This window comes from Pyxicephalus adspersus, chromosome 12 (genome assembly GCF_032062135.1).
Source record: "Pyxicephalus adspersus chromosome 12, UCB_Pads_2.0, whole genome shotgun sequence".
Taxonomy (NCBI): Eukaryota; Metazoa; Chordata; class Amphibia; order Anura; family Pyxicephalidae; genus Pyxicephalus; species Pyxicephalus adspersus.
The window spans coordinates 38,506,734-38,515,226 of NC_092869.1; the positions used below are offsets into that span (position 1 = coordinate 38,506,734).

Genomic DNA, 8,493 nt, shown 5'->3' on the forward strand with positions numbered 1-8,493 from the left:
ACATGTGTTCACTTTAAAAAGCTATAATATTTTTCTATAACTAAATATTCCTCCAGGTCTTTTCCTTTCTGTTATGGAATTTATTGCAAAACATATAAAAATAAAAAGGTAAGGACAAATCCACCCATTACTGTTAATGAAAATAAATAAATGTGGTTCTGGTTATGCCTAGGATTGGTTATCCGGAAGAGATGATGTGTGCTGATCCTTGGAGAGGGAATTCCAATGCCTTGTGCATTACAGCTGTGTGTGATCCCTCCTCTCCACATCAGCCAGGAGGAAAAGAATAATAACAGCTCACTACAGTATCTCACACACATCTCTACCAGGAGGAAAGCAGCCAACTCATAGAGGATTCTACAGGGAACTCCATACTGGGACACCAGGGATCTGATTGCTGCCAAGGTATGGTAACAAATTTGGGGCACTACTTTACTTAACTTAAAATATTTTTACATTTAATCATTTTATTTTAATCCCATAAATTATTTTGGGTAAGAATACCATCAAATCTGTACTAACACTGGAGGATGCATGGACTGACCTCTCCTTTTGAAAGGTTTCCCAGAGGTCTTGGAGGTCCAGAGGATTCTCTTAATTCCTAACCAGGATACCAAGGAAGAAGTTTTCCTGCTCTGTATGTTTAAAACTTCAAGGTCAGTGTATGAGAAATCATTAAAGTCAGAGACAGCCAGGAAAATGGCATTTTTAGAAGCAGGTGGTATTCATTTTATTCTCAGTACGTATTTTTCTTTTAATTATGATAAAAAAAAGGTAATGTTTATCATGTTCAACAGATCTAGTAGTTTTAGTCTAGAGGAAGATAAACAAAATGTATCTCCGTTGCCAGTTCTACCTTGTAATTTAGATAATAAATTGTGGTTCCATTCATTTTGAATTGCTGTCCAATGCTTTATGGCAGCCTTTTTCAACTTTTTTAACATAGGGGAATCTTTTGAAGTTACTGTCAGGTCTTAGGGAACCCCTGCTATAATTACTCTATGCACAGCTCAGAGTACATTAGCATGGTGATCAGAGGAGAATGCTTCTTACATTGCACCCCATTGGAAAAAATGTCGTCCTTACAGATAATCAAAAAGATCATTGGTGTCAGTGGTAATGGACACAAGAGATCCAAATTGCTCATGGTTCAAGGAACCCCCAGCAACCTCTGGCTGAGAAACACTGCTCTAATGAAACAAACCTGCACTGCAACACTCTGCAATTCACAGTCCATTTTAAGCCTATTCATTTTCAGTGGGCTAAGTTATTGCAATGCACTTGCACTAATGTGCTGCAAAAATGTAAAAGGGCCCGCAACGAGACCCCATGGCATTTGGGTTGTCTCCCTGAATCTAAATATCTCTATATGAGTCTTTAGAAATTCTAGCTTTGAATGATATAAGTTGCCCAATGTATTTCAAAGTCCTCCAGCTAAAATGTTCACATACGGAGTGAGAAATTGCAAAGTGAGCATTTTTTAACTTTCATTTACATCTTTACTAAAGAGATTCCTTTCCTAAATTGATGGTATACTCTTCTTCGATGGTCTTCCATGGAAAAGTTGTCAGAGGATTATAATGGTCTTGGATATATTATTTTTTTCAGTTATTTCATTTTTGTTATTAAAAGTGATTGGTGAATGTTGTATAGCTGTACCTGATGGTTTGTCTGTATGATTTAGGGATTGGATTGGATTTGAAGTGAACTTGAATGGAATTCAGCAGCTGGCCACATTTGGGTTTCTGATTGGTTGGGGACATATTGGACATGGTGCCTAATATTGATGGAAAGTACATAAGTTGTTTTGTGTTTATGAACAATCAAGTACATCTGCTCATAATTACAGTCATTTTCTTTTTGAAATAATTAGTGTGTCATGGGATCTTTTTGGGACTTTTAGTTTAGGACTTCTGACTGTCTTGAGACTTCTGTTTGGGACTTTTGACATATCACTTAAGATGCTTGGTCAAGCACAACATTAGCAATGGATCTGCTTGGGTGCTAAACATTAGATTAGGAAAGTGAGAGACTGAAAGACAGTGTGCCTTCTCTAGGTCATTCCATCTAGAACCAAAACCCAAAGGTGCAAACTGACACCATTCTTTGCTAGTTGCGTGGTTCTAGGATTGTGGACCTAGCATAGGTGAATACACTGTATACTGTTCCATCAATAAAATTATTATATTGTGTAGACAGAGCAACAATTAGAATTTATCTGGAACCATTAGTAATGGATTCCAGAAAGATTATGTGTGGTTTTAAGCAAGCTGTCCCTGGCAGTGATCTCATTTGGTTGGGTTACCTTGAGTTCTTGCCGTTCTTGAGTGTGGCTTGCCATTGCCAACCAGCAACTGGACAGGCTGAGGTTGTCTACCAATCAATAAACAATTTAAAATTTTTATTTGCCCTAGGTTAAATTACATAGATCACTTACTGCTTGGAAAAGAAGATCAATATTTTCCTGTCCAGCAGGTAGCAAGTAACATTGTCCTTTTTTTCAAACAATATTGGGGTTCTTGTATTTCAACAATTCCCGGGGTGTAGTATTGTACATACTGTGGTTCCTCCAGCTGGTAATATATCAATATAGCTTACAGTAGGGAATTATTATTATTAATAATAATAAAAAGGATTTATATAGCGCCAACATATTACGCAGCGCTGTACATTAAATAGGGGTTGCAAATGACAGACTAATACAGACAGTGATACAGGAGGAGAGGACCCTGCCCCAAAGAGCTTACAATCAAGTAGGTGGGGGAATTTACACACAATAGGAGGGGGATATGTAGTGGTGGGGAGTAGTGATGGTTTCGAAAGACAGAAGAAGATGGGTAGGTGGTCAGCAGGATAAAGCAGAACCCAGAGGGATTGGTATGTTACCATAATACATCCAAAAGTACCAGCACTGTGCTGGTGTTGTTTATGGAAAGAAAAAGATGTAATCTGCCAGCAACTGGACAAGTAAGCCTTGATATGATTTTATAACCTTTCTCGAGGTCAATCCTTTTTTATTGTGGAGACAGGGTCTCTAGGAGAATCACAGAATGGTACGAAATGCATTCCCGTGAAGCAAAGGGGGTCCTAGCCACAGTCATTACCAATAGTAACCAAAGTCAAATGTTACTGTTCCAGCCAAAAGCAAAGGTATATTATTAATAGCATAAGATAATATGGTGAGGTTTAGGGAAGGCAAAGCTCAATTGAGATCAGTAGCTAAGATCAGTTATGATGTAGCACAGAATTTGGCTCAGTAAAGGCTGGTACATGGAACCACATCACTCAGCAGGGGGCCAAGCATCGGACACAAGCTATAGTAGGTCGAATGCAGAAGATCCTTTTTTCCAATGCAGTGAACAGTGAAAATGGTGTATTAATTTATGGGACCTTTAAAACAAAAAAAACATGAACTTAGGTGGCAGCAGAGTGGCTTTAAAGAATACCTGTAGTTATACATAAAGTTTAGCTAACCTGCGTGTCTAGCCCACTCTTGAAAAAGAACAACTTCTTCATCTCCCCATATGCATACTTACCTGAATCCTTCTGCAAAATTTTCATCCCGTGACCAAAATGTTAAAATGGTTGGTAGCACCTGCAGGGTTGAATCTCGCAAACTTTTAAAAGAGTGTTTACCAGTACACATGACCCAATTATAACCCAAGATTGTTACAACTTTGTCAGGTAGCATAATAAAATAAATCTTTAATAGTCTAGGTTTTGTTTCTTCTTTCCTAATGCTCCTGCATTGCCCCAAATTCAAGATCAATTGAAGATGAGGATGCCTGTGCTTTGTGTAACCTTCTTGAGCAAGCTAGGAATATAATAGCAAAGTAGGTTGAATGAAGAATAACTTTTAAATTACTTTAAAATTTGATCTGCCTTTTCCTAAAATCAACAGTTGTTAGTCAGCATTTAAAGCTAACTTTTAATAAAAAATAATTGTAGCCTAATCCTTTAGCATTAAAAACCCTATAACATTGAAAAGTCATTATGAGAGCATTGCCGATTGTAGCCCAGTAGCTGGTATTGCGCAGATGGGATGTTGAACCTCTGTACGGTTCCCACAAAATGCACCAGTTCTCATCTGTAGGGCTGCAGCAGAAGGGGAGTTTGGGGCACTCCTTAGAAAGTGAACGATTGTACCCAGAATTACACAAGTGCAGCTGGTGGTCATTTGGCAAATCCAGGTCTTGATCACATCTGAAGTCAGTACAATGGTTTGCCAAACTCTGCAAAGTAGCATAATATTCTTGTATATATTAAATCATGAAATGTGAGAATGTTAAGTGATAACATTTGTCTTCTGGGATTCTTGCTTCATATCAACTTTTCTCTATCATCTGCATGTAGCTTAAGCTTTCACAGCTTAGATAAGAAAGTGTGAGGTTTGCTGATTGGAATAAAGTGGTTGTTAGTAGTGCAGCGGGACCTTTAAAAGTGCAAAGGTTTCTTTTTTAGTGGTTTGCTGATGTTTGGGGTACTGCAGAAGCACTGTTATATCTTGTTTTAATTTGTATTTAAATTATTGTATTAATGTTATATATTTTTTTTTTTAATAGCCTAAAAAACAAAGACCAAGAAAGAGTTTACTTTCAATGTCCCCTGACGTTGCCCAAGCCCTATATTACTGTTCATCCACTGTTGATCATGTAGAGAGGGTAGCTCCTTATTCAGCTTGCTCTCCATTATTATTCTTTCACATACCAAAATGATTAATGTAATTCTGGAACATTTTTGTTCCAGCATAAGTCAACGCAACCGAAATGTATAGAAGGATTTGGGTGTGCGTTTTAGGATTTCTGTAAACATACCATAATCGGAACAGAGCAGGTCTTTCTTATGGAAAAAATATATTAATCCCATTACTCTTTTCCGGGTAGATGTGGTTTTCCTGTCATTTCCCCTTGTTATGTCTTTGCTACACAGCTGCCTTCTCCATCATCTCTTCCCTGTCTGTTTTTGTAAAAGAAAGCAAACAGAGAAAAACAGGAGGGATAATGAATAGCAAGACATCCGTAGAGGACATCTGTTCTGGAGGTAACCTTAATTCCAGAAAATATATATGGACCCATCACAATTAAATCTGGCGGTGCTGGACAAAACTATGATTGTTGGCAATTACATATCGAACTTTGCCTATAGTTCTTTCCCTAACTTAATAAATTAGTATCATAGGATTTTTATTGTTTGGCAATGGAGGTGAAGTGGAAAACCTCAAGTTAAGCACAGGAGATTGACCACAAGATATATTCTGCTAAACTAATGTGTTTCCTACTCCATTATAAATTACTCAACAGCTGTGATTTTTTTATTAGTTGGAGGACAGCTGGTTACCATTCTCTTTACAGCATTTTCTTTTGTTTAGATGAGAACTAAACCAGTGATGGTCAATTTACTTAAAATTGGGTGTATATTGACCATCACCAAAAGGACCCACATAATATTCAGTAAATGTAATGCTACAGAAAGTGATCAGAGACGGTGCAAAATGAGATGGTCCAGCACTGTGGGCATGCTACAGTAGATGGTCAGAGACAAAGGGACAGCATGCAAGATTACATGAGACTGCTAAATATTAATGCAATTATATCCCCTTTACAAATCAATGCACTAACATTAGTGCTCACTATAGCCCCTGTAAATGCTTTAGCACATTTGATATTTCTCTCAGCAAGGAATAAAAAAACCTTCATGACAAAAAATTTATATATAACCACTATAAGCCAGTCTAAAGAATATATTTTAATTCTTCGAACACCAAAATACAGACAGCTGTCTGACAGTTGGCCCTAGCATGTACCCCAAGAGCCAAATGAACGTCCTAGGACGCATATTGGGCACGAACTAGAAGTTAGACCAGTCCAGTGTTTATTGTGTTCACTGTGTCCATGACAAAAACAATGAAAGTACAAGTACAAATTCACACCAGCTTTTCCTATCATTTATACCCAGCCTAACAATAAACATTCATTCTAACACTTGTTCTGTGTTTTCCAAATCATGGTAAAAGCTGGAATACAGCCCAAAATGAGTAAACAAAGCCAGCCATTATTTCCTGGACAGTTTTAGGCTGAGGTCAGGAAATAATCACACAGTTCAAAGTCTGCATGCCACTACCTTGGTAGAATTTAGAGAACACAGCGGGAGGAATGGCAGCAGCATGCCATGACATCAGAGAAAATAAGTAACATATGTGTGTATTTTTCCACGTGGCTTCAAAATTTCATGGTAAACTCATTACAGTCGGAGCTTTACTTTTAATGCTAAAGTAAAGACATGAATAAACCTTTTTACAGGGCACGTGAACTGGTATAAAGGTAAAAAAATTACAGAGTCATCCCAAAACAAATCAGTTTCCTAAATCTTTGACACTTGCAGGATGGACGGATTCTTTAGTCCCATATACTTTGCTCCATCCATTGACCTTGCTGGGTCCTGTAAAGACTTCAGAGTCAAAGGAAGGAACACCAAAAATCACTCTTGTGTCATTCACATAATCGCACACAGTATAGTAAACTGCGCCTAGGTGTTGAATGTCAACCACAGATATCTGTATTTACATGTGCCATGCATATCTGTATTTACAGTTTGCCCAAACAACTGCATGCTACACTCTACATGGAGTCCATAGTTATACATTGTATTAGCACACCTTATGTCTTTGGGATTTTAATGCAGATATTTGAACAAAGATGGCTGCCACTACATGTTCTGAGAACAGGTCCTCCTAAATAGATTGTAGATCAGTGCCAGAACAGGGCAAAATTACATTAGAACAACTCAAATTAGTAAATTGTCCAGTGTGAACAGTTGATGCATTATTAATGCCATAATCTCTTTATAGAGATCACACTTGAGGGTCTCTGACCACAATTGACTATATATTGTACCACATGATGCCTCTTATGGTAAACCACACTGAATGTCCAGTGCTTTGGGGCTAGTACGTAATGTTCGCATTTATGCAACATCTGGGTTCTGTCATTAGTGCTAGTGAAACCTTGGTGCATTAGCAGTAGAGCCCTAATGTTATCTACTCTGGGGGTTGTTATTATGATGTTGTAATTGGGATAATTAATTGTATAAGAGTCAGGAGGATAGTTGGATTTCAGCTACTTTTACCGTTATCTTTCTCCCACCTGGGGAATGGATCCATTTGTCAGGCTTGTAGGAGACATTTAATAATTATATATGAGTCTTTCCATCACGGAGAGGAAATTCATAGATAATTAAGGCTAAACTCTATGAATGCAAAACACATAGGAATTGCATGCCCCTTTTTTTAAAGAGACCGCATCAATCTGGTACTAAAAGTCCCCTAAGATAGAAGAGGTAGTAGCCAGCAGCAATGTCTTCTATGTCTAATTCAAGACTACATCAGTCTATTTTGCAGTTGAAACTTATGAGAGTGCAAGTTGACTTTGATCCTTGGCATGCACTGGACACAGCAATGGTGTAGGGCAACAGTCCCCAACCTGTGGTCCACAAGAAAATTTTGGTGGTCCGGGGCTCTGGCCGGTGCACCCTCAGCTGGGTCAGGAGAAGGGGCCACAAAAATTTTCTAGCGGACCATGTCTCCCATATGCATCGCAGGCTCAGGGCAGTGGGCGGGTTCCAGCACCATGACCCCTTTGAATGACACACGGCTTCCCATGCATGCGTGGTCCGGAGTCCGTAAATTTAGTGTTCTGTGACATCCAAAAGGTTGGGCACTGGAGTAGGGGATCAGAAGAAATAGGCCACATTGCAGGGCAGGAAACACAGGCATTTGAAAGTGTAGTATGCCAAAGTGTAGTATGCCAAAAAGGCTAATGGAGGTTACATACAAAGAAGGTAGGAGACACCTACCACTGAGGAGTATAACAGTTTAAGGAGTATATAAGGGGAGATAAGGAGGATAAGGAGTATATAAGTTTTTTTAGACACCAATGAGCACAGGCCTTCCAAATATAATATTAGGTTTACCTTTGCATTCCATAAAGCCAGGACCATATTGTATATACACCGCCTGACCAAAAAACTCACACACCCTAATATTTCATTGGACCACCTTTAGCTTTGAATATGGCATGCATTCACCTTGATATCATTTCGATAAGCCTATGCTATGACACCACATTAAATTCTGTCCAAAGATGCAATCACTTTGACAGGATCTTGTAGTGATGATGGGAGAGTCAGACCACTATACAAAGTTTTCTCCAGCATATCTCAAAGATTCGTAATAGGGTTCAGGTCTGGACTCCAGGGTGGCCAATTGTGTAAAAAGTATGTCAAAATTTGACCCAATGAATCTTGGCATTGTCACTTTGGAATACGTATGTGCCATTCAAGAAAGAAAAAATCTACTGATGGAAAAACCTGTATATTCTGTATAGTCAGATATTCAGGTGGACACATGCTGCTGCACCAAGACCTGACCAATTTAAGCAACCACTGTTTATAACACTGCCCCCACAGGCACCCCAGATCATAACACTGCCCCCACAG

At 38.6% G+C, this 8,493-nt stretch overlaps 1 protein-coding gene across 1 annotated transcript in view; it reads left to right on the forward strand.

Annotated features, from left to right (window-relative positions):
- The first annotated feature begins 299 nt into the window (after positions 1–299).
- LOC140342548 (B2 bradykinin receptor-like) overlaps positions 300–8,493 on the forward strand; it is a 24,016-nt gene continuing 15,822 nt past the window's right edge. The window contains exon 1 of the mRNA XM_072428758.1: positions 300–405. The gene's annotated coding sequence lies outside the window, so the exon portion shown is untranslated. The remainder of the gene's footprint in view (positions 406–8,493) is intronic.